Here is a 26,352-nt window from a genome sequence, read left to right as displayed (position 1 = left end):
CAAGTGAAAATGTTGTACCCCATAATAAAATGCTCATATTAAATATTGTCTTGAGCCCTTGTGGCCGTAACAGATTTGGTGGAACTGCTTGGATGAAGCAAATGAGCCCAAACAAGGAGTGGATTGGGAGGGGGAGTCAGGGCAATGGTAACCCAAAAATCCAAAAACATAACAATGGGTGGGTAACCAGGGTTTCCTAAGGCAGGTTGCTGGAATGGAGCAACAGAGGTTGCTCACCTTCCCGTCCCCCTCCTCTCCCACACCCCACTTCCTTTCCTGACTCCAGCTCCAAGCTCCAGCAGCAGTGCTCTGAAACCCACATGGGGCAGGATCAGTGACTAGAAGTTACTGTTGTGAAAGAGAGCTATCACCTCCTTTTTATGCTAAAAATTGGTGTTTAAATGACTGTTGATATGTATCAGTTGCAAAATAGGTAGATGGCATCTCCCTCACACAGCTCCCAAGCCTCCCATGTGCCACCACCACCACCCAAGGAACAGGTACTGGCCAGTTAAAATTCTGAAAAAACCCCCAACAATTAGACTGCTTAGCTAAAGTTCAGAGTCAAAGTATTGGATTGGCCAAAGAAATAGGAGGGAAGCTTTATGATGCATCAAGAAATAGAGTTTAAACCAACTTACTGTTGTTGGTTGCAGGGGGACAAACAAGCGTACTTACTACACAATCTGGATTAATGGAACTTTTAGAATCATGAACAGAAATGAGAGGTATTCAGGTGCAATTACTACTTTTTAGTCAAAAGTAATGGTGATTTTTCAATGTTTGGGTGCAGGCAGGTGACTAAATTATTTAGGCTTAGGCAAAAGAATGGAAAAATGCTTATAAAAATAACTTTTCTCAGCTAGAGATACTGTCCTAGGAGGCGGTCCTTGAATTCTTAACAAGTAGAGCAAGGATTGAACACAGTCAAATTGATCTGGGAGAAATGTATGTTCTATGTACCTGATGTTATGATAGCATTTTTTGTTTCAATAACAGAGTTGTGTCACCCTCAGAGTTAAATATGAATGATAAATACTGAAATATACATTTCTGCCTGAATATGTTAGATCTATGATTCTTACCTTGTTTTACTATAACTGAGATTTAAAGGGGAAAACATTTTCAATGACAGTCTGAAAAACATGGAACCATTTCTCTGATACACATATAGGATTAAATACCAGCCCTCTAGCTTATGGGCAACTTCTAGGAAATACAAGAAAAAAACTTATGGCAAATCTTATTGTTTCCAACGTTACTCAGAGTAGTGACAGCCAAGAGAAAGGAGAATTCTTGACTTACAACACTGAAGAAATAAACATAGCTTAGAGCAGAGGTTTCAAGTAAAAATTTGAACAAGGAGGATAGGAATATCTCTTTGATCAACAGGGTGTCAATTTAGAAGCTGTATCATTCTTATCTTTCAATGCTGTGGCTACCATTCAGAAAAGAGAATGTGTGCAGTTTACCTAATGCCAGTCATGATATGTTTAGCTTCAGGCTTAGGCATGAAAAAGTGAAGTGCTACTACGGTTATAAGCAGACAAGGTTCTTTGGGTGAATCTGATATCTTTTCTTAGACCAACTTAAATAGTTGGAAAACAATTATTAAGCAAGCTTTCAGGTTCAAAAACCCTTCATCAGGCTAAGGAAGTTTCAGCAGTTGGTGTGTGCTCTTCATGGATCCAGAACCCTGTAGTTTTTGCAGTTTTGGAGTCCCAGAGTTTGCACTTGATTAGCAAAATATTTGTTCTGGAGACTCACTGGATTATACCGTCTGAGTGTAATGGACACAGATTTCCCATTAGGTACAGCCCATGGAATTATGCACAGAAAAATTCAAAATAATGTACAGAAAAATTCAAAATTATGCAAAATGAATTACTTTTTTTTTTTTTTTTACAAATTAAACTAAATATAGCACTATTTGAACCTTTGTGGGGAGGTTGTAAATGGGAGTGGGGGTGTGTGGGGGTGGGGTTTGTTGGTGGCTATGGGAATATGTGGGGTTTGTGAGCGGATATGGGCCCCCCCCACCACATGTATCTCTCTCCATGATGCACAGCCCCCACTGCCAGCAGCTCAGCAGCAGCAGGCAGTGGACCCTTGAGGTTCTCATGGCTGTGGCAGGCAAAGCCACCAGTGGCACATGGCTCTGGCTGAGTCCTAGGAGCTGCACATGGAAGCATGGAGCCAGCCCTCTCTGGTCTGCTGGCACATGCCTTTGGATCAGACCAGGCTGTCTCCATGCCAGTACATGGGGCTTATGGCACTGAAGGCAGGAGCTGTACACCATTGAACCATGCCTCCTTGTGGAAGCCTCATATGGAGGCCTGGAATCGCGTGCCATTGGGCCAGGTGGGCAATGTGCAACCACATGCGGCTTCCCACTGGAGTGCTGGAAGCCCCATGTGGAGGTGGGGAGCTGGCCATCCCAGTCCGATGGTGCATGGCCCACCCGCAAACACCACTCACAGATGCCCCCATGGCCACCCACAAACTCCATGCCCATCCCCCTCCTGTAGGCAGAAGCTCCACTCCCCACTCACCAGCTGTCCCACTGCACGCCCCAACACTTGGTGCCTTTATATGGGGCTCCCAGCTGTAGTGTAGGAGCCCCTTGGAGGTGGAAGCCCACTGGGGTTAAATTATGCAAAATTATGCAATTGTGTGGTCATGCCTTTTACATTCAAAATTGTACAAGCGCATAATTGCGTAAGTCCCTGGGGTGTAATTAGGAAACCACATTGAACATGACTCTTCACATGTTTTAACCAGTCTTCCATTTTCTTTGGAAAACTGCAAGTGATGCTACCTAATGAGAAACAGTCATGTACAAACTGAATCATGTTTATAGTCCTAATTTTTAGCACTATTAGTGGCCATAAGAAGGAAAAATATCCCAGACTCACATTTCTAAAACCAATTTTTTCAAATAGATAGTTATCTAGCATATAACAAGCTAGCTAGTTTTGCAATTTACTTAAACAATTTGAGACGAGTTAAGGATTTACTTGTCAATCTGTCATATTAAAAATCAAAGGAAAAAAAGCAGAAGACATTTGTGTTTCAACACAGATTACCCTTTAGTGTGGATGATCTAATCTATAATTGTGCAATTGTGATCTACATTTCTAATCTACAAATGGTTTACATCCAAGTAGCTTTTGTGAAGCTAAAAATCAGTGAGTTTGGATTGTGAAAGGGACCCTTGACATTTGCTTACAAATATATAAAACCAAAGAAAACCTTGATAAAATAAGCAGCTCTCTTAATTAAACCCAAACCACGAGATCAGAAATTTCAAGATCTCTTGACAGTATCTGGGGTATTTGCACAAGTTTACCTTTCAGCGAAAGACTGGTCAAAAGAAAACTACAAGACCAATGAGGTTTGAAGTTCTTGTTTCTGAATTAAAGTTTGTTCGAAATATAAGAAATAAATATGATATGATATGACAGTTAAATGACCAGAGCAAAGAATGCTATAATCTATGGAGTCCAAAAAAACTGGCTATTGTCCCTGCAAAAGGGGCAGACAAAATACTATCCTACAATACTTTGTCTGTCCCTTCTTACAGTAAACATCACTAACGCTCCTGGAGAGGGGTTGACCTTGCCAGCCAATTACATTATGCTAATTTGTCTGTTACTATAACTCCTGCAGTGGCATTCACAGCTCAGAGTACGACAGAGATTTATACTGTCTCACCCAAGCAAAAGACTATGAACATTCATTGCTCTTTCTCTCTCTCCCCTTCCTTCCAGTTATGGATCTGCATGACCATATCTACATAAATAGTCACTGTACTTTCCAAATGATAGGTATTGCCAGGCTATTCTACTTAGAGGACATATCCAGGTGCTACTTTGCCCTTCTAATAACAGCTTTCCTTTATCAAAGGAAAAACATGGTCCTGGGAATGTCTGTTTTCTTACAAAAATTAATGGTTTCTTGTACACTTTGAAAGTATCACTAAAATTTATTAGCTTGTTATAGCAATGTGGTACTAACATTTATCATACATAAAAGCATGGGGAGCTTCAATATGCTAAATTGTCTATATTTTATTAGCATTTTACAAAGATAAGTATACCTAAAAGGTGTCATTTTCAAGTACCTAAAAGGCTTTGTTCCAGATCTAGGCAATGGTTTAGGTCATGTCTTATTTTGTCAGAGTTGATTCAGTCATACCTAGTATTTGCAGCTGCAGTTTTCAAATAGACCCAGAGAATTAGATGCCCACCTTCCACTGAATTTCAAACGGTGTTTGTATACTCAATTTCCATACGCTCCTTTGAAAGTCATAACCTATGTCTTGTTTTGACCTTAGACATAAAAATAAAAGTAAAAATGCAGAAAAATGTGAAATTGTGGTGATATTACTAAGGATAAATATACGAGTACAGTAAAGGCATAGAGTCCAAAATCAGAGGGCTAAAACATAAAAGTAACAAAAATGTTCTCTAAATTAGTTGGAAGTAAAATGAAAAACAAAGGATGTATAGGCCCCCCTAGTGAATATGGGTGGAATAGAGCAAGTATTCAATTTAGAGTATGAAAGGAACATACATTAGATATTTTCAGATTAACAGGACCTGATGAAATTAATCTTAAAATAATCAAAGAATTGGCTGAAGTAATTGCAGAGCCAAAATTTCAAATATATATTACCCATCTTTGAAAAGAATGAAAATGAAGAACCCAGGGGATTATAAACCAGTCTAATTTTGATACCTGGAAAGATCCTAGAACATATTATCAGACAATTGATTTTTAAGCAGCTGGGAAATACAAGGTTATCAGCAAGGTTCCTGGTTTTCTCTGTTTAAAAATCTGTTCACAAATTCTATGATTAAAACCCCCAAAACCTGTGTTGGTGGCCCTCACTCCCCACCCATGGCCTCCTGCACCCCCCCAGCCCTACAGCCCTATTGGAGGGGGCACCAAGCAGCCAGGGCTTGGGTCCAGGGACCCAGGTCTGCAGCCTGCTCCTGTCCCCAGCAGTGTCCAAGCCCCAGCTGACACCTGTGGGAGGCAGTGGCTGCTGGAGCCTGAGTGGGGGGCAAACCATGAAGCCTGGCTCCCTCTCCCCATGGGTAACATGGCTGGAGTGGAGCCCATGGGTAGCAGTGAATGCAGGATGGTGGCTATGGGCCTGGGGCTCCCTGCTCTCCCACCAGGGGCCTCCACAGCCCAACAAGTAGGACCTGGCAAGGTAGGGCAGAGCAGGGCTGGGAAGCTCAGTGCTGCTGCTGGGAGCCCCATGCTGCTATGGTGATGCCCCCTGCCCATCTGGCAGCAATGGGAGCCACAACTCTGTGCTGCCACCCCCACTGCAGCTGGGAAGGCATGGGGCACCTTACCATGGGAGCATGAGGCGGTAGCACTGAGCTTTCCCACCCTCCTCTGCCCTGACATGCTGGGTCCCACCTCCTGGGCCACAGAGGCCCCTGAGTAGGAGGGCAGCAGGGCAGGGAGCCCAAACCCACAGCTGCCAGCTGACATCTGCCCCCACCCTGTGCACAACTCTGGAGGGAACATACCCTCCATGTACCCCCTGGGAGTGTGCACAGAAGTAGGAAGCCAGCCCCCCTGCCACCCTGCTTCCCAGATGAGCCACATACTGCCCTGGCTAGGCCAAAGTCCCAGCCCCTCCCATCTCCCTCCCTCACTTTGGGGGCTTCAGGCCCTCCTCCCCCAGACTTTACTTATGGAGAGCTGCTCTCCAGGCTGCCTAACTCCCATGTGCATGTGTGCATGCACACATGCATGTGGTACTCCCTGCCTGATCACCCCCCTCCCACTCCTTCTAGTCCCTTGCAGGCTGGAACTCTGCCAGCCTGCAAGGGGAAACCTGCCATTTCCTGCGTTTTTCTCCTTTAAAAGGAGAGAATATGGGTTTTTCTCCTTAACTGAGAAAATCCAGGTTTTAATGCGTTTTTCCATGGGGAACAGAAAACCCAGATCCCTAGTTATAAGGAATAGTCAACATGGATTGGGAAAGAGCAAACATGCCTGCCTAACTAGTCTCCTACTAGGTCCCACGGATGGAAGCAGCAATAGAGGTGATACGCATGGATTTTGACTCCTGTCTCTCATAAGATTCTCATAAGTAAGCTAAATAAATATATTCTGGATCAGTGAATCTCAACCAAGGTGCCACAGCACTTTGGGGTGCCTTGCCATGTTTCCAGTGGTGCTGCAGGACACCAAGAAATGTTAACACTGTCAGGTGTACACACACAATTCACAAGATAAATTTTAAAGTTCTAATGAGGATGGTGATCAATTGTCCTGTGTCCACCAAACACACAACAAACAGTAATGGGTGTAAATTGCAACAAGGGGTAACAGTAATAATTCCTACTACCTAAGCTAAAACTTGCAAGGAAGTTTTAGCTTAGGTATTGGTAATTATTACTATTTCCTTTTAGGGAAAAAGGCACTTATGATAATAATTTCCATGTATACATTTTGCATATTTAAAATTTACACAGAATAAACTAAGGATTTCTTTCCATCTTTGGGTTCAGGGGATACTACTCTGTTTGGCTGCAGTGCCTTATGAAATTACTAATAGTAACAGATTACATTACAGCAGTATTTTGTATAGCTAGGAGAATGTTATGCCTTTGTCTTTGAAGCAGTTAAAAATACAGTAGCAGGAAAACTCACTTATGTGCCAGTGTCTTATTACCAGGGGGAGTGAGCACACACAAGTGCACATACTTCTGTATAAGAATTGCTTGCAAAATTTCTACTAGACCACAGTGCCTTACAGAACGCAATTAATGCCCTGGTCCATGCTGTGAGGCAAGATTTTTCGCAAGATGCTCAGGCACCTGGCAGATGAAGAGAAATCAATAACTCTCCTTTTATCCAGGAGTGGAATCCAGGTGTATGTCTGAGAGACAGGTTAATATTCCAGGTATCTGGAATGAAGGGAAGTTATTCTTTAATCTTTCCCCTCCCTCCTGAATTAAGGGCAAACTGCATTCCCTTGAAGCTGTTATGTTGGATGTAGGACTTCACAGGAATCCTGCCAAGCACTCAAGTCACACCCTACCCCCACCCAGCTCCTCCCACTATTGAGACTGCATTTGTGAGCTGCAGGCTCCTATCCATTACCATACTACCAGATTTTCCAAGTAAGTAGATCTGACACTGCTAGGACTGCAGTATGCTGATAGTGCTGGCAGAACCCAGGATTGACTCTTGTTTTATGTCTCCTCTTTGAAGAAAACACTAAAGTTTCCATAATCTAAGTGGACGAATATATGGTCATTACACAAAAGAGGACAAATCAATCCCTCACATACCTCTATGGTATTCAGCAGATATAGTACACTAGAGATAAACCTGGTTAAGAAACTTTTGGAAGAGAGGTGGCAAGGCCAAATATCAGATGAAAGAAAAGACTTAATGTTGTAGTCAGTGGTTCAGGCTGTTACAGTCAAGTATTAGATGAGTGCATAGTCTGAGTCATGGATAGATGATGCTGAGCAGATTGTTGCTGCTTCCATACAAACCCTTTAAGGGCTGAGCAGCTTCTCAGCTCTTTCATGGGATGGAAGAATGGGAGTCAAAAATGGGCTAGCCAATCAATTCACAGGTGTATTGGATGAATCATCCTGCTGCAGGTGAGGGGGAGTACTCCTGAGTTTGAGCCCTCACATGAAGGGGAAGAGTGAGTCATATGCAGGGTGAGGATGAGTCATTACAGAGATTACTAGCAAGCTGTTACTTCTAGATCTTGTCCATATGTTCCAAATGTAACACAAGCAAATCAGGGAATGGAAAGGAATCCCTATCTGCCAGGGAGACATGTAGCTAAAATCAGAAAACAATGTTATTAGCCTGAAGACAATGATGGGATTATTAAAACGGAATATAAACACAATCATTTTATCCTTTTTATTTTTCCAAAGTACTAACGTCTCCCAATTCCAGAATAACAAAGAGGGAAAAAATTGCCTCAGATGCTCATTTCACACTCAAGCGAACAGTAAACAGCAAAAGCAAAATGTCTGAGTCTTGGAGCCCACAAGTAACACTGTGTTTGTCCTCTGTAAGACTATTTGACTTACATGAACACTTTTGCTAAAGCTGATTTTTTTTAATATTGTTTTTCTACAAGCTGTATGTTCTATTAAATACAAATATAGAAAATATAGACTAATTTCAGGCAAATCCAGCCTTAGCACAAGTTTCAGACACAGGTTGTTCTAAGTACATTTCTTTCTATTTTTGTCTCATTCCAGCTAATTCTTAGTCTCATTATATGCCATTCTTCTGAAGTCATCAAAGGTTAAATTTTCTAGTCATTGGAAGGTAACAAACAAAGAAATCAGTGGTTCTGCAAAAGCTTGATATCCATGTGTACACACAGTCTATACTATTGGAAATAACTTCTCCTGGGTGCAGGTTTGGCTATGACCTGTCAGAAGTGAGAGATAGAAGTTATGCCTCAGGCCTCAGAGGTCCCAGGACTGTGCCAGAATTCAGTAGTAGGTGAAAAAAAATTTCCTGACAATGTCCTGGCAACTAGCTTAATTTTAGTTGTAATCTCTATTAAACAACAATTTTGAAAGACATTTAATAAAGGAGAAGACAGCATTAACAAATTCAGTTGTTTAAGCCTAAAGGCAAAATCGCAAAGGCTGTTAACTATTGGATTTACACCATCAGACATTTGACTGCTTTGTAAATTTATTTTTTAATTTTCCTTTTTGAAATTATCTTTATAGAAGTACCACCCTTCAAACAAGAGTTTAGGTCCTCAGGTCTCAAAGATCAGCACAACTCCACTGAAATCAAGTTCCTGGGACCCAGATATGGCCCATACAAAATATATAAAAGATAATATTGCCTATTTAATTTCTCAGGTCTTTCATACTGTATCAGTATTCCTTCAAGGACATCAACACTGAATGGATGAACTGAGAAAAAAGAAGGTAATATTTAAGATGCGGTTGCACTAAATTATTTAATCTTGTTGACAATATAGCATGTATAGCATGTAAACCACCATGTTGTAAGTAATTGCCTTAGTCATAACCAACATTAATTTTTTTTCTCCAGCATAGTTGCAGTGGTTATACATTCCCTATCTGTCACCCAATCATTAAAAGACAAGAAAGGGGTAAAGTGCATTGCTGAAGAACACAGATACAGTCCATCCATTTGTCCTCCTTCATAGCAAGTGACTCCCCATTCCAGTTAATAAAGACCTCCTTGTCCCTTCATTATGCAGTGTAATCTTTTAAAGATTACATTCTTACTTGGGAACAAGCCAAGACCCAGTGGGAAATCTTCTAGTAAATTGGATAGGGAGACGATAATATGAAGGGCATTTGGATTAGAGCACATTTTTTCAGGGCATTCATATTCCTGGGGCCCTGAGGCAGGAGGGCCCCATTATTAAAAGGCCTGCTGTCTAGATTCCTTTCGACGCCATGTTGTCAGGATAATGCTATTCAAGTAGGAGATACAGATTAGCTGTTCTTGAGATGGCACAAAAAGAACTAAATATTGAAAAAAAGGAAGAAACCCAAGCAATTTTTAAAAAAAGAAAATCTAGAAAATCTTATAAACATTTATCTTAAAAAAAGATGGAATTTTGATTTTAAAATTGTATTTGACATTTCAACAACACTACTCCCACCAAAAGTAAGAATATACTCATTTTGTCCAGACTGCCATCATCACCAGCTAAGATATTTTCAGGAAGTTGATTTACACCTGTCACGTTTTTGAGGGGTTAAAAGACACAGCTTAATGCTGTTTCGCTAACACTCATTAAAATTAATACCCAATTTCTCTTAGCGCTCAGTGAGTTTTATTATAACACTCGCAGTCGCTGTTTTGGGTCATTAAAAACAATTGCAATCGCCATCCTGGATCGTCAAATACTTTCAGTTTCACTTAACACTCGTTTTTTCAGGAACCAATTAAGAGCACTAAGTGGGGTTTGCCTGTACTATATTTTCTTGTATGCAACATGTACAATTCCAAACCAAAATCACTCCCTGTTTCCAACTGGACTGTGTATAGCAAGCAGGGAAACTGATTATCTGTCTGGAATAGAAGCATTTTTCTTTTTGATTCTTGCTCCACAGTGCAGCAGCTATGGCATTACCATTCAGGCAGGCGAAGGAATCAGTTGAATTAATGGCTCATTAATTAATGGCTCATTGTTTTTCACTCCAGAGTTATTAATGGTCTCGATGTTCCATTAATAAAGCCAGCCTTCCATAGGGCAATTTTGCTGTATGCTAGCTGCTTCTGGTCTCTCTCTCTTCCTATTTCATAACCCTAGAGGCTCTTTAGCTCTTTTCAAAATCATTGATCCATACATGGAGACTAGTTTTTAGCAGCAGCCAGGGTTTCAGGTTTAGTTAAGTAAGAAATGGAGGGTAAGTCAGATAAAGATTAGGCTTTGTTACTGCTCTATGCATCCATAACTCTGAAAAAATCTTTTTTTCTTCATTCTGTCTTTCAAAAACAAGGTATTATATCCTGGGGTATGTCATATGTGAGAGAATATAGTACTTTGTAAGTATTTTCCCTCCCACTTCATAGAATCATAGGGCTGGAAGGAACCTTTGGAGGTCATTTAGTTCAACCCTGTGCTTGAGGCAGGATCATCCCTATCTAAACCATTCCATAAAAATGTGTGTCTAACTGATTGCTAAAACTACAAAATCAAAGCACAAGGAGAGTCCATCCTCCCCTGAAGGAAATTAAGTCAGCAGGCTGGGGTGCCCCCTTGGCTCAGTAGGGAACTTTTAGACCTCCTGAAGCTAAAAAGAGAAGCATACACCAGATGGAAAATGGGAGTCATCACCAAGGAGAACCTCACAGCCCTAGCCTGTACCTGTAAAGAGCTGACCAGAAAAGCCAAGGCAGACATCAAACTCAGGCTAGCCATGGGAATCAAGGACAACAAGAAGTCCTTTTTCAGATATGTGGGAAGTCAGAGGAAGAACAAAGGCAACACTGGACCCCTGCTAAATCAAATGGGGAAGCTGATGACTGAGACTCAGGAAAAGGCTAATCTCCTAACGGATTACTTTGCATTGGTCTTCCACCCATCCAAAGGGGTCACCCTGTCAGACAGGATGCAAAGCATCCAGGGGGTGGGAGATGAGATCACAATTTACATAAATCAAGTGGGGGAACACCTCAAAAGACTTGACACCCATAAGTCTGCAGGCTCAGACGGTATGCAACCAAGAGTCTGCAAGCTCCTTCAGGACATCACAGCATGCCCTATGGTAAAGATATTTGAGAACTTGTGGCACTTGGGAGAGGTACTGGAGGACTGTAAAATAGCCAATGTGGTCCCAATCTTCAAGAAAGGAAGGAAGACCCAGGGCATTAAAGAACAATCAGTTTGATATCCATCCCTGGAAAGATCCTGGAGAAGATTATCAAGAGTTCCATTAGAAGCAGGCTAATGGAAGGCAATTTTCTTAGTGCCAGCCAACATGGGTTTGTTGCTGGAAGGTCTTGCCTGACCAACCTTATCTCCTTCTATGACCAAGTGATGCATTGCCTGGACAAGGGAGATGAGGTTGATGTCATATATCTAGATTTCAAGACCTTTAATTTGGTCTCCCATGATGTCCTCATGGCTAAGCTGGAAAACTGCAGCCTCAAACATCTCACAGTCAGAACTGGCCCAAAGAGTACTGGTTGATGGCTGCAAATCAACATGACATGAGGTGACTTGCCGTGTCCCTTAGGGCTCAGTACGCAGGCCAGTACTCTTTCAACATTTTCATTAATGACCTGGATTTGGGTGTCAGATGTGGACTGGCAAAATTTGTGGATGACACTAAACTATGGGGGAAGGCAGTCACAGTGGAGAACAGGTTGGGGATATAGACTGACCTGGACAGGCTCTTAAGGTGGGTGGACCAAAAACTGATGGCATTTAATGCAGAGAAATGTAGGGCGCTCTATCTTGGGAGGAAAAACCAGCATCATACTTATAAGCTTAACAGTGCTATGCTCACTAGCACCATAAATGAAAAAGGCTTGGGGGTCTTGATTAACCACAAAGCGAACATGAGCCACCAATGTGATGCTGTGGCCAGCAAAGCAAATCAAACTCTGGCATGCATCCACTGATGCATCTCAAGCAAAACCAGGGACGTCATCCTCCTGCTCTACTCGGCCTTGGTGAGGCTGCAGCTGGAGGATTGCATCCAGCTTTGGGCTCCTCACTTCAGAAGGGATGTTTATAAGCTTGAGAGAGTCCAGAGGAGAGCCACCCACATGATCAAAGGCCAAGAGAGCAAGCCTTACGAGGAGAGGCTGAGGGACATGGGACTCTTCAGCCTGAAGAAGAGAAGGCTCAGGGGGGACTTGGTGGCAGCCTATAAGTACATAAGTGGGGTGCACTAGGATCTGGGAGAACAGTTGTTCACCAGGGCTCCCCAAGAGATAACAAGGTATAATGACCACAAACTTCTGGAAGGCCAATTTAGACTGGACATAAGGAAAAACTGCTTTACAGTCTGAGTGTCCAGGGTCTGGAACAAACTCCCCCCCAGAGGTGGTGCAAGCACCTGCTCTGGACTCATTCAAATAGCATTTGGATGCTTATCTGGTGGGGCTCATTTGACCCCAGCAGACTTCCTGCCTATGGCAGAGGGGCTGGACTCAATGATCTTCCACAGTCTCTTCCAGCCCCTAATGTCTATGAATCTATGAACCCTGTCACACAGCTACAAGGCATAGCACCCTAACCTCCATAGGTAAAGCATGGGAACAATGACAGTGTCCTTGCTGCTTCAAGGGTTGTTAAAATATGCTCAAGAGATCCAAGGAAGTAGACAATGTCCCCTGCTAGAGGGGAAGGCAAAAATCCCCATAGTCCACATAAATTTGACCATGGGGTAAGATCCTTTCCTGATCCCAAATGTGGCAATTGGCCTGACCCTGACCAGAGGGGCAAGACAAACATAACCAGGAACTTAGGGGTCTTAGTTACAGTAGGAGTATTGGCACACCCAAGTAGAAATCCCCACCCTTGGCTGCAGCCAATACCCAATGATTCTGAGGAAGGCAAAAAGACCCCAGAAACCCCTATATGTGTAGCAGAAGTCGGGGGGAAAAATCCTTCCCAGCCCCATATGGCAACCAGCATAGCCAAGAAGCATGGGAAATCCCAAATACCTTCATCCTGGTCCCTACTCTAAGGACAGCAAGTATACAAAAATTATCACACCTTCTTACTGGACATCCAGAATGCCTCTTTCAATATCCCCTCTATACGTGTTATCCTAGTTTTTTTATCTTCTTTCATAACTAGGTCAGATTGTGGAGCTCTGTTTATTCTTTTGCTGCTAAATAGCCCTCTCCAACATCCATCTGCTTCAGGCTGCAGAGCTCTTTTGCTTTCCCAACAATCCATGTATATGCAGGAAAGGGAAGATGAGGGTTTCTGGGCTTCTAACTGTTGCATTTATAGAGCACTCCAGACGTAACTCCTAGATCATCCCTAACCAATGCTTATCCAGCCTCTTCTTGAAAATCTCCAGTTATGGAAATTCCAGCCACTATTTCCCTAAGATGTCAATAGCCAATGCAACAGAGCCTTATGTCCTCTTTCCTCCCATATTACATGGATGCTCATCCATGATTTGGTCCATAGAATTATTTAATTTACAACTTTACTAGACTCATCTGCCCTTGGTTTTGTTTTTTTAAGCACACAATGCCATGTTAATTTCAAGTTTGGGGGGAAAAAAAACAAATAATGGAGATATTCATCACAAATGAAAAAGAGAGACATAGATGACAAGTACGGTCCAGTGTATTTATGGGTGCTTCTAGCAACTGAGTTATTTTTAAGACATAAATACAAATTGCTTATTTTTCAGAATACATTTATGAGAAATAAGGAAACTTTATTTCTTACAGAAAATTTCACTAGCCTTGTACATCTTAACGTTAAATTCCAGTATTATATAATTTCATGTAACAAAATACACATTTTTATTAGCATGAATAAAAGGTCTAGTTTTTTCAGGAAAAGAAGATGAGCCTTTTGTTACTAATTTTTAAATGAAAGATTAAAGTCACTCAATGACTGAATATTAAGTTGTCTACAATACAGCGGTGCCAATATATTATCAAAGTCTCCAAGCTGAAGTCCTGATTTAACAGGCTACCAGTATTCAGCAAAGCACTTACACACATGTCTAAAGTTAAGTATTGAAGTCAATAGGACTTAAACATACACAAGTGCTTTGCTGATTAGGGGTGGACTTTGTTCTCACTTCAGCAAAGCATGCAGACACATGCTTAACTGGCTGAGAAAGGATGCAAAAAAGAGAAGAAAATGGGAACAAAATAAAAATTTACCTGAAAGGAGTTCAGGTCACTATTCAGCAAAGCAACGGTGTGAGTTCTTCTGCACATTATAAAGCAATATAATAAACATTCCAGGAGCTTTTTCCCCTTTTGCTGTATAAATCAGCATTTATACTTGACCAAACTGGAGATTTTGTTGGTAAAATGAATGTGGATGAAGATGGGAAGTAAGGGCTTTTCTGAAACCACTGAAAAAACCTGATATACTCCCTTGTATTAGAAAAACATTTAAAATATTTCACAAGATTTCATGCATGTATGAAAGGGGTATAAGAAGGGCTTTAGCTGGTATTTAATTGTAATGTTTTCCAATGGAAAATTATGCTAGATGTTAAAAAAGCACCTGAATAACTAGGTCCCACATTAACATATATATCCAATAAAATATGCAAACAACAATATTTTTAAAAATAGAAAAGATGTTTAAGACTCATCTAAAACCCAAACATATAAAACCAAGGTTGATTTCCCTTTTAGGATCAAGAAGCAGCAAACAGGCCAGCTTTCAGGGGAGTTTACAGGGAAGGTCTACTTGGAGAGGGGGGGCAGGAAGAGACACACAGCAGATTTCAGAGACCCAGAGAGATGACCAGAGGACGTCACAGCTAAGAACAGACATTCAAAAAGTCCCTGGAGGAAGCACTCTAATTATTGCACTTTACTTAAAGCACTGTAAGCTAGAGCAGGAGCAAACTAAACAGACATTTGCCATTTGGTGAGGGAAGCTTGGAGCCTTCCCGCACTGGCTGAGGTCTCCCCTTTCCTGCCACTGCCAGTAGCATCTGGGAAAGAGATGAGGAAGACATGGGGGGCGGGGGGAGAAATGGAGTCCACCTGCAATGAAGGCTCTCCCACAGCTTGCTGGGTCAGGACCATGCAGCAAAGGGAATGTATTCCTCCACCCCCAGTTCCTGCCATGGTGAAAAGCTGTTCATGGCTCTGAGCTGCAGCTCTTGGATGCAGCTTTCAAGAACTTGACAGGGTGGGAGCCCCTGTGCCATATAGCACCCCCCACTCCCCAAATTGCTGGGTGAGGTCATGGGAAGGCCAGGCCAGGTCCCCATGGCAGGGGGCTCCCTCCCCCACCCACCCCTCTTGACAGTTGTAGCCAGGAGTTGCAGCATGAGGCTGCCTGGCTTAGCTTTTCACCTTGCTGGAAACTGGGGGTGGGAGAACAGAGCCCCTCAGCCGTGAGGACCCAGCCCATCTGCTCCCAAGACCCAACCCAGCAGTCTTGACTCAGCCATGCAGAAAGGAGACAGTCTTTTCTGACAACCTGGGGATGGGGATGGGTTGGTGCTTTCCCAGGGCAGATGAGCACTGGCTGAGGTTAACAAGCCACCCAACAAGGAACCCCTCGGCTTCTGGGGAAATGTAACCTACCCTGACTTGGGATGGGATGTGATACAGTCACTTAATAAAGCACTCTAACCTTAAGCACTTTAGTCTGATACCACATCCATCCAGGATTAACTTAGAGCAGGATCCGCCATTTTTAAAGCACTTTATGAACTATGAATGTCTGTTCTGTTACAGCTGTAAAGTGCTTTTTGCACACTTCAGATGCAATAAGTGTAACGTCTAGGCCACATAATGCCAGAGCCACTGCCAGCTCTTCCCCTGCTTGCACCTGAGGTCTCTGTCCTGGCAGGACCACCCACTGTCAAAACTTCCATGCAGGTTATGGTTTGGCTCTGTGCAGACTGTGACTTGCAGATTCTCTCCAGTGACAGCCAGGTGGGGGAGTGCCTCTGATGTAAGCAGTGCCTTCTGGTGGTGTCCCTCAGGGAGCAGGCAAAAGAGTTACAGGAGGAGGTTGTGAAGCTCCAAAGCATCCTCTGCCATGAGGAGTTCATCAATTCAATGCTGGAGGAGACTTCTAGGACTGTGAAGGAGGACTGCCAGAGGCAATCCTAGAGAAGAAAGAGGACTTGGACTCCCAGGAAGGTGAAAGCTGGAAGCTTGTGACCTTTGGCAGCAAGCAAAAGTTTTAATCCCTACCTGCAGTGGCTTGCCTAGAGAACACATATGGAGTCCTAACAACAGAGGGGACGAAACACATCCATTTGGTGGAGAAGGCCAGGCCAGGCATCCCCAAAGTTGGCAGGACTGAGATGACTGACACCAAGAGGAAGAGGTGGTGGTGACTGGAGACTTTCTTCTGTGGTTAATGGAGGCATCCATCTGCCAGGCTTACATCTTCCAGGTGGTTTGCTGCTTGCCTAGAGCCTGGACTCCCCTAGAGCTGATGCAAGCACCTACTCTGGACTCATTCAAAAGGTATTTGGATGTTTACCTTGCTGGGATAATTTGATCCCTGCAGACTTCCTGCCTCTGGCAGGGGGGCTGGACTTGATGATCTCATGAGATCCCATCCACCCTCTAATGTCTCTGAAATCTATGTTATGGAAGGATTACTGAGATTCACCCAGCCCTCTGACTACTGCCCCATGCTTCTTACCCCTGTGGGCACCAGTGATACTACCAGAGGCAACCTTGAACACATCAGATATGACTACAGGACTCTAGATATCAGGGTAAAGGGGACATGGACTTAGGTGGTGTTCTTCTTGATCCTTCTGATCAAGGGGAAAGGCCTCGGAAAAAGTGGGTACATCCTGCAGATCAACGCATGACTGTACAGATGGTGTCATGAGCAAGGCTTTGGCTATTTGACAACAGGATGTTGTTCCAAGAAGGAGGACTGCTAGGAAGAGATAGGAGCCATCTGACAAAGAAAAGGAAGTGCATCTTCATAGACAGGCTCTCTAACCTAGTGAGGAGGGCTTTAAACTAGTTTTACTGGGGGATGGAGACCAAAGACCTGAGGTAATTGGGGAGGCAGAAAACCTGAAAGAGGCACAAGCAGAAGGGAGCAAAGGGGGGAGGGGCATTCCTCATTCTTCCTGAGAAAGTATGGCAATTGACTAGTTGCCTCAGGTGTCTGTACATGAATTAATTCATGGAGCCTTAGAAACAAGCAAGAACTGGAAGTCCTCTCACAGTCACAGAACAGAGACATGGTGGAATAGCTTACATGACTGGAGTACTACCATGGATGGGTACAAACTGTTTAGGAAGGACAGGCAGGGGAAAAGAGGAGGAGGAGTTGCTCTTTATGTAGAAGAACTGTATGAATGCACAGCGTTCCAGTATGAAACTGGAGACAGGCCTGTTAAATGTCTCTGGGTTGGGGTCAGAGGGGAGAGCAGTATGGGTGATATTGTTGTGGGTGTCTGCTATAGACTACCAGATCAGGAGGATGAGGCTTTCTTCAAACAGTTAGTGGAAGTTTCCAAATCACAAGCCCTGGTTCTCATGGGGGATTTCAATCACCCTGACATTTGCTGAGAGGGTAATCCAGCAGTGCACAGTCAATCCAGTAAGTTTTTGGAGAGAGCTAGGGACAGTTTCCTGGTGCAGGTTTTGGAGAGGTCAACTGGGGTTGTGCTCTTGACCTGCAGCTCACATAGAGGAAAGAATTGGTGGGGAATATGGCAATGAATGGCAATTTGAGCAGCAGCAACCACAAGATGACTGGATTCAGGATCCCCAGGGAAGGAAGGAAGGAGAGCAGCAGAGTAAGAACCCTGGACTTCAGAAAAGCAGACTGCTACTCACTCAGGGAACTGAGGGACGGTTCATCTTGGAAGCCAGTCTGAAAGGGAAAGGAGTCCAGGAGAGTTAGCTGTACTTTACAGAAACCTTACTGAGGGCACAGGAATGAACCATCCCAATGCACAAATATGGCAGAAGGTCAGCTTGCCTTAACAGAGAACTCTTCAATGAGCTAAAACACAAAAAGGAAGCTTACAAGATGTGGAAACCTGGACAAATGACTAGGGATGTGTATAAGAGTATTGCTTAGGCATGCAGGGATGAAATCAGGAAGGCCAAAGTGCAAATGGAGTTGTAGCTAACAAGAAACATGAAAGGTAAAAAGAAGGATTTCTGCAAGTATGCTAGCACCAAGGGAAAATCAGGGAAAGTGTGAATCCCTTACTGAATTGGGGAGGCAACTTGGTGATGCTGAAAAGCCTGAAGTACTCAATACCTACTCACCCTTCACAGGCAAGATCAGCTTGCAGACTACAGCACTTCACAGCACAGTTTGGGTAGGAGGTGTGCAGGCAACAGAAAGAATGGGTTATAGACTATTCAGAATACCTGGACACATATGAGGTCATGGGGCCAGACACAATGCACCCAAGGGTGCTGAGAGAGTTGGCAGGTGTGACTGCAGAACCACTGGCCATTATCTTTGAAAACTCGTGGTGATCAGAGAGATCCTGGATGATCAGAAAATGACAAATATAATGCATATCTTTAAGAAAGGGAAGAACAAGGATCAGGGAACTACAGACCAGTCAGCCTCACCTCAGTCCTTGGAAAAATCATGGAGCAGATTCTCAAGGAATCTACTTCTAAGCACTTTAAGAAGAAGGTGATTAGGAAAAGTCAGCATGGATTCACCAAGGGCAAGTCATGCCTGATCAACCTGAGTGCTTTCTGTGATGAGATGACTGGTTCTGTGGATGCTGGAAGAGCAATGGATGTGATATACCTTGATTCTAGCAAGGCTTTTGATATGGTCTCCCACGGCATCCTCACAAGTAAATTAAGGAAGTAAAGGTTAGACGAATGTACGGTAAGGTGGATAAGAAAACTGGCTGGATCAACAGCCTCAAAGGGTAATCATTAATGGTTCAGTGTGTAATTGGCAGTTAACATTAAGTGGAATGCCCAAGGGGTTGGTCCTAGGGCCACTTTTGTTTAATATCATCAGTGATGTAGAAGACGGGATGGAGTGCACCCTCAGCAAGTCTGCAGATGATACCAACCTGGGGGAAGTGGTAGATATACTAGAGGGTAGGGCTAGGATTTAGAGTGACCTAGACAAATTGAAGGACTGGGCCAAAAGAAAAATTGCATGAGGTTCAACAAGGAAAAGTGCAAAGTCCCATGGAAAGAAGAATCCCATGTACTGCTACAGACTTGGGACCAACTGGCTAAGCAGCAGCAATACAGAAAAGGACATGGCGTTTACAGTAGACAATAAGCTAACTATAAGCCAACAGTTTGCCCTTGCTGTGAAGAAGACTAACAACATACTGAGCTGCATTAGTAGGAGCATTATCAGCAGATCATGGGATTAAAACCCTCTGTTCAGCACTCATGAGGCCACATCTGGAGGACTGTGTCCAGTTTTGGGTCTCCCAGTACAGAAAGGATGTGGACAACTTGGAGAGAGTCCAGCAGAGGGGAATGAGAATGGTTAGAAGGCTGGAGAACATGACTTAGGAGGAAAGGCTGAGGAAACTGGGTATATGTAGTTTCTTCTTACTTTTTTGGTTTATTTAATACTAGCTGAAACCTGCAAAACATTTGCAATGAAGTATTTCTTTAAATACAGGATTTTTAGTTACGCTTTGACTGAATACTTTAATGGAATCAAAACTTCTCACCCTAGAAAAGGCTACATAAAGCGGTCCAAGTATAAACACAGGCTTAGGAATATAAATACATATTTTCTCAAAAGTCTTACCTTGTGACTTGTTTATAGTCATAGAATAAGACCAGAGAGGGCGGCGGGGACAGTGCACGGGTCACTGGAAGTCCGGGCATGCTCAGGAAAGCTCAGGCTTGGCAGGCTTCCAGTGCCCCATGCACCATCTCCAGCTGCCAGCACGCCCACCCAAGCCAGCCTATTTCCGGGGGTTCCCAGGTGGTGGAAAGGTGGCAAGGGTGGTACACAGGGCACTGGATGCCTGCCAAGCCTGAGCTTACCTGAGCACACTGGGCTTCCAGTGCCCTGTGCACTGTTGGACCTGGTGGGTGCTGCCTAGAAGCTGGGGCTGCACTCACGCAGCTAGCAACCTGCCTGAGTGGCTCCATGGGGCATGGCCACTGCAGGGGGAAGCACTGCCCGCCCTTGCAGCTCAGAGGCCGAGTGACCTGGTGGCATCCTGTGCAGACAGGCTCCTCTAAGGGGGAAAACAAAAAAAAAAAGCGGCCAGGGGCCCGATTTTTTTTCTCCTCCCAGAGCTTGCCTGCATCTCCCAGGGCTGGGGAGATGGTGGGTTGCACAGACCCTGAACTGCAGGGAATGGGACACCTGTACTTCCCTCTGCGGTGGCAATGCCCCTCAGGCAGCACCTAGCTGCTGACACACCGCCTGGACAGGCCTGGGGGGCACCACTGCTGCGACGGGAAGCACTGGGGCCCCCATCAACACAGGGGCTGCATGACCCGCTGGGAGAAAAAATAATAATAAATAGTGATTGGGCCCCTTGCTGCTTTTTTCTCCTTCTCTTCAGCAGAGCCTGCTTGCGCAAGTTGCCATGCGGTTGCACAGCCCCTGAGCTGCAGGGAGGCCAATGCTTCCCTCTACAGCAGTGGTGCCCACTGGGGCTGCCCAGGTGGGTTGCCAGCGAGTGGGTGCTGCCCAAGGGGTGCCACCACTGTGGAAGGAAGCAGCAGGCTCCTCCCTATCCCCCACAGCTCAGGGCCCACCGGCAGCCCGCCCCCTAGCTGCGAGAGAGGCAGGCAGGCTCCAGGGGTGAAAAAAAAAAGAAAAAGGATTGAGTCTCTCACCACTTCTTTTTCCCCCTTCAGAGGAGCCTGCCCACTCCATGGCAGGGGGCCCTGGTGCTTCATATTAGCTCTGACTTGCAGGCATATCTGCTTGAAATGACTCAGGATATATAGTCTTAGTCTGTCTGGATCACTCCGATTGGTTGGCTTGGTGGCCAATCACAATGCTTACTGAAACAACTAATCAGAATGCTCCAGACAGACCGAATAAGCCTATTATTATTATTATAGATGCTGATGCATATGTACAAAGGCATAGATAACTAACATATTCCTCTATTCTTCACTGGGGTTGGCAGATTGTGTCTAGTGATCACCTCTGTCTTAGAGAATGCTTCAGCTAAGAAAAGATTTTTCTTGCTTCCCAAAGGGTGCTCACTTGAGTTAACACTTACCATATAACACTTGCCATATAACACTTGCCATTAGAATTGTCCTCTCATAATTTTGAGAGGACTTGGGTAGGAGGTGTGCAGTCAATAGAAAGAGTTGAAGAGAGCAGAAGTGTCTAGGGTTTAGCAGAAAAGAACCCGTTGCGAATGAATGACTGTCACAGAATGTGAATGAAGCTGAGAATTGCCTGACTTTGGGAATAAATTTTAAAAAGCAATAATAAACAGAAGCAGCAGCAGCTAGGAAGCTAGCACTAAAGGAAGAAAAAAAAAAGAATGGAAAACTTCCATGATAAGCCAAACAAACATTCCTAAAGATTAGAGTGTACATTTTTACCAAGACTCAGAAACCCCGCTGACCTTCTAGAACAGGTTTCCAAACAAAATTCAACATCAAATCAAAATGGCAGGCATGGTTTTCTAATCTCCAGACAGGAAGAAAAACCCCACCACCCTTCGCCCATCACACACATGCTACTTTTCCTAACCTTACTGAACACATTCTTTTCCTCCTCAGGAAGATCTTTTTTTAATAATGGGATGCCACAAACTACCATTAGACAGAAAGACAGGCCAGGGGCTTGAAAGGGAACTACTGGGAGTTCATCTTTACTGTTTATTTTGAGACACACTTCTGATTCGAGTTGGACTATTCAAATTGCATTCAACGGTTTAGTTCTCCTAAGAACATAAACAAAACTAGCATGGGCCAGGATCCAGGATAAAGTTTTCCTCATAATCAGAAAGAGCCAGCTTTTTGCTTATCCTTTTATATGGTAATTATAACTCCTGTATAATATTGATTTACTTGATGAAAAAGAAAGAAAAAAAATTAAAAAGAAATGGCCCATTTCCACAGGGGCTGCTTTTCTACTGCAATCATGTGTTTTATTAGGGGTTTTTTGGTTGCACTTCTCTTTTCAAATATTTTGAACCCTTTACACTGATTCCGGCTTAGGGTCTTATGGTTAACAGCACGTACCCACTGAAAAGCAAGACAATAATCCATCTAGGGTTACAGAATTTTCACACTACCAATGCAGAGCTACATCAATTTTTATGTCATGCTATGTAGAGTGCATGCATGTGGCTCTTTCCACTTTAGAGGATTAAAAGTGACCTCTCTTACTAAAATCAATAAGGGCAGCTTGCTGTGACTAATAGGTTGTAGAAATTCCAAACAGACGTTTTGTAATGTTGAGTCCATTCTACTCTCTCCACTCACACCCTTCCCCCTATCATGACCCCATACAGGCAAGCAGATCTGCACTTCAGCATTTCCACTCACACGATGAACTGACACACGTACTTTTTCCAGAGACCACACCATGTCACACTCCTCCTGGGTCACCCTTGTGTCAGGGGAGGGAGAAAGCTGTTCTTCATTTGATAAGTGACTGTGTTACTCTAGGAAAGATTGTGTGTGTGTCTGTGTGCGCACACACATGTCCATGTATGCCAATTTGTTGGGGGTAAGGGCATAGGAGAAAGGAGACAGAGAGAATCTAGTGTAAAAATGTAGAATTTGAAATAGTTCTTTGAAATCCATACTTTTGAAGCACATATTTTCAAAACCTCCCTTTAAACCATGAGATACCCAGGTCCTGCATTCTTTTTCAGAGATCTATCAATTTCAGAACTTTTCTGTCATTATCTTTGCTTAGCTGCACTGCTAAGGCTCAGTCTTAGAAATTGCTCTTCCAGATGCTGCTCTTTCCTCTCTATTATTCCCTTTTCTACAACAGAGTAAAGTATTTGGGCTCCTGCCTCACCCTGATTTCAAATGACATTGGAAAACATAAATTCCTAAATAAAGAGTATATAAAAGACTTAAAGTTGGTCTCTTAATTTCTTCTTTTGTGCTGTTCCAGATTCAGAGCTCTTCTGTTTGACTATGAAAATCCTCTTACTCCCCAGGATGTGTGTGTCCAGGTTTATTTCTGGTGGGGGGAGGGCTTAAACTTGATTTTCCTTGGGATTAGGACACAAATTAAGGCTCTTACTTATACATTATACTTCATGGATACTCTTTCCAAATAACAACAAGCATCATTGTTTATCTAGTAAGAAAGAAACTTGTCTTTTTGCAGGGGACTAAAGCAAGAACACAACTAAAAAGCTTAAAGAGTCCCTAGAGAGGTCTATACATAGATGGCCACTATGTATATATGTAAAAGAAATCCAGTCATCATGAGTCCTGTTCCTGTTTTAAAAGCTTTTAAATATGTCCATTTCAGCAGGAAGAAGTGTTATAAATAAAGAATAAATCATGAAATTATTAGTATTTGAATTTTGGCAAGATAATAAGAAGTGTAGGGGGATAATCAGCAAATAATAGAAAAGATCTGCAAACGAATGCACCAATTAGTAATAAATAGGTCTTGGCACTGAATAACTGCACCAATATGGATCTCATTAGAGACCCATGGAACCTGTTCCTGCAACAAACCTCTTCAAGCAGGGAAAGGTGAGGTAACTGAAATGTCAATGTACCCAGACCCTTGTGGAGCTCTCTTACTGCAGTATTGTAACCACCTGGCCCAAAATAACTACCTTATGCAGAGGGGAGGCCATTCTGTTCTTCAAAACCTTAATTGATAGGTTTCCTGTTCTCAGTTTTGTGACTCTTGCTTTGTTATTCCAGCTAAACAAAGATGACTGAAAATACACAGCTTGGTCATTCTGGAACCTTTTTTCTCCCCCTTCCACCTTGCTTTATTAATGATACCTCTTTAAGAGATAAATGCCCCCACACAAGTGATACTACTTAACCAGATAAATAGTTGACACACAACTAGGGGAGATGAGGAGGAGAAGAGAGAGTAAAAACCCTGTCTTATTAGACTAGAAACAGACACACAATGTTAATGCAAAGAATCAACATCTGGTTCTAATAGGCTTTCTAAAATGATTTATCAGCTGAGATTAAGCCCTCAACCAGCATGTCTATCTTCATAAATTAAGTAAAAGTGCACCTTGCTCTAAAACATATCAGCAGTATCTTATTACGCTACACTCTACTTACAGTTTGGCTCTGGGGAGTGAAGAGTTTGTGTTTAATAGCAGAGTGCATACTTTGAAGGAGATTGCCAAGATTTAGGAGCCCTATCTAAGAGGTAGTCTAAAAAGTCATTACAACAAAGGTTTATCCTCTCAGCCACACAGTACAGACTGAAATAGGAACAGGCAATTAGAAAGCTGTGCTTTAAAGTTAGCACCTGATGGTATACATTTTCATGCCATAATGTTTTGAAAGAAATGTTGGTATAAAGTTTTCCCCTACCTAACCACCCAGCCCCGTTCTCTCTCACGTGCACACAAGAATTTGGATTCTTCTCTGTTGCAGAAACAATTAAAGGGAACAGTAAAGACCAGTGAGCTACTATATTATCAGAGCTTTGTGGGTTAATGGATGGATGGGTGGATTATAGTTAAAAGACATGTTCAGGTTCTATCAAGAATGTGTATTCCCAAGACTGCCTTTCTGCATACAATGGGTGTAAACTGCAGAAAAATCATAAGATTACCATTTAGAATGTGGGGCCTAAATCCATACACCCATTCGAACACAACCCTTTGCTTCAAAAGAAGATAAGTAAACTGTCTGCCTAAAGGAAGGTAAGATGCCACACTGACAGCAACTAGCCTCAGAGAAATCCCATTCCTCTGAATAATTCCACAAGCCTGTGTGATGAACTGTATTGTCATGGCCATTCCATGCGATTACACAGAAATGCAGCCCATTGTAATACATTTCAGTAAATAAGCAACAGAACAATACTTTCATCAAACAGGACCCAGGTACTAAATGGGATGCAGGATCGGTTGCTAAATTCTTATACAAATCTATTGCAGCAACCACAGAAAATCCACGGGATAAGAAGAAAAAGTTAACACAAAAATACCACCTGGCAAGGAATTATGTACAGATTGTACCATCAGCCTTTCAATGCAATAAACATGTACATCTGTGGAAGAGACTGTTGTCTCTGAGTCCAACGTTTAAATATCTTTACTTATCTGGGTCCTAATCTCTCCAGGCCAGACTTTCAAATCTAAACTCTTAAAGATACAAATAGGCACTTAACAGGTTTTGGAAAAATATTTGACTCTCATTGATTATTCACTGCACTGATTTCCGCAGGGAGTAAACATCTAATTGCTTAGGTACTTTTGAAAATGCTGTCTGGGTGGAACTTTGTTCCTATCTGTAAGTAAAGATAAACACATTTCACAATCTCAGAAGTGATGTAAGGATAAATGCATTGCTAGAAGTGAGGTGGTAAGATAAAGCAATGGAGAGTACTAAACATCAATAAAAATTGGAAGAACTGATATTATTTATTTTAGGGAAGAAAAGGCTGAGGCGGGAGGTTAGTAACAACCTTCAAATAGAAAAAAGGTTTTTATAAAGATGGCAATCAATTATTCTCTACGTCTACAGGGAACAGGATAAGAAGTAATGGGCTTAGCTTGCAACAAGGAAGATTTACGTTAGATACTAGGAGGAACCTTCTAACCATAAAATGGTTAAGCACTGGAACAAATTACCTAGTGAGGCTGTGGAGCCTCTGTCATTGGAAGTTTTTAAGTGCAGTCTAAATAAATATTTGCCTACCATGGATAAGACTGAAACAATCCTGCCTTTGGGGAGAGAAGTCAACTACATTACCTCTTGATGTCCCTTCCCGAACCACTTCCTCTGATAGCTAAGCCATAAACCAGGAGCTAGTTAGGTTGACCATTTACATCCCAGTCCCATACAGCTATAGCTGCCTGCTCTAGACCCCTCTGGCTAGCAAAGTAAGGTTGGATCTATTCCCTGTTCCTGATCCCCCCTGGTCTGTAGCTCTATCTAGAGCAGTGGTCTCCAAACTTTTTTTGATCACGCAGCCCTATCAGTAAAAAATTTTTGAGCATGCACCCCCAATATATGTATACTTATTTATTTATAAATTATATACATGTACTACTG

General features: G+C 42.9%; 1 protein-coding gene and 1 long non-coding RNA gene across 3 annotated transcripts in view; both read right to left on the bottom strand.

The window, feature by feature from the left end:
- Window positions 1–26,352, bottom strand: part of CREB5 (cAMP responsive element binding protein 5) — a 356,099-nt gene that overhangs the window by 242,568 nt on the left and 87,179 nt on the right. The gene's annotated exons all lie outside the window — the stretch shown is intronic.
- LOC109310272 lies at window positions 6,945–19,719 on the bottom strand. Its single transcript, XR_002101176.1, has 3 exons — window positions 19,551–19,719; window positions 9,108–9,112; window positions 6,945–6,959 (listed from the first exon to the last, which is right to left on the bottom strand). It is a non-coding gene; the product is annotated as an uncharacterized LOC109310272 (long non-coding RNA).

Source organism: Crocodylus porosus, unplaced genomic scaffold (genome assembly GCF_001723895.1).
Source record: "Crocodylus porosus isolate Cpor-Errol unplaced genomic scaffold, CroPor_comp1, whole genome shotgun sequence".
Classification (NCBI taxonomy): Eukaryota; Metazoa; Chordata; order Crocodylia; family Crocodylidae; genus Crocodylus; species Crocodylus porosus.
This window is presented reverse-complemented; position numbering and strand designations above follow the sequence as displayed.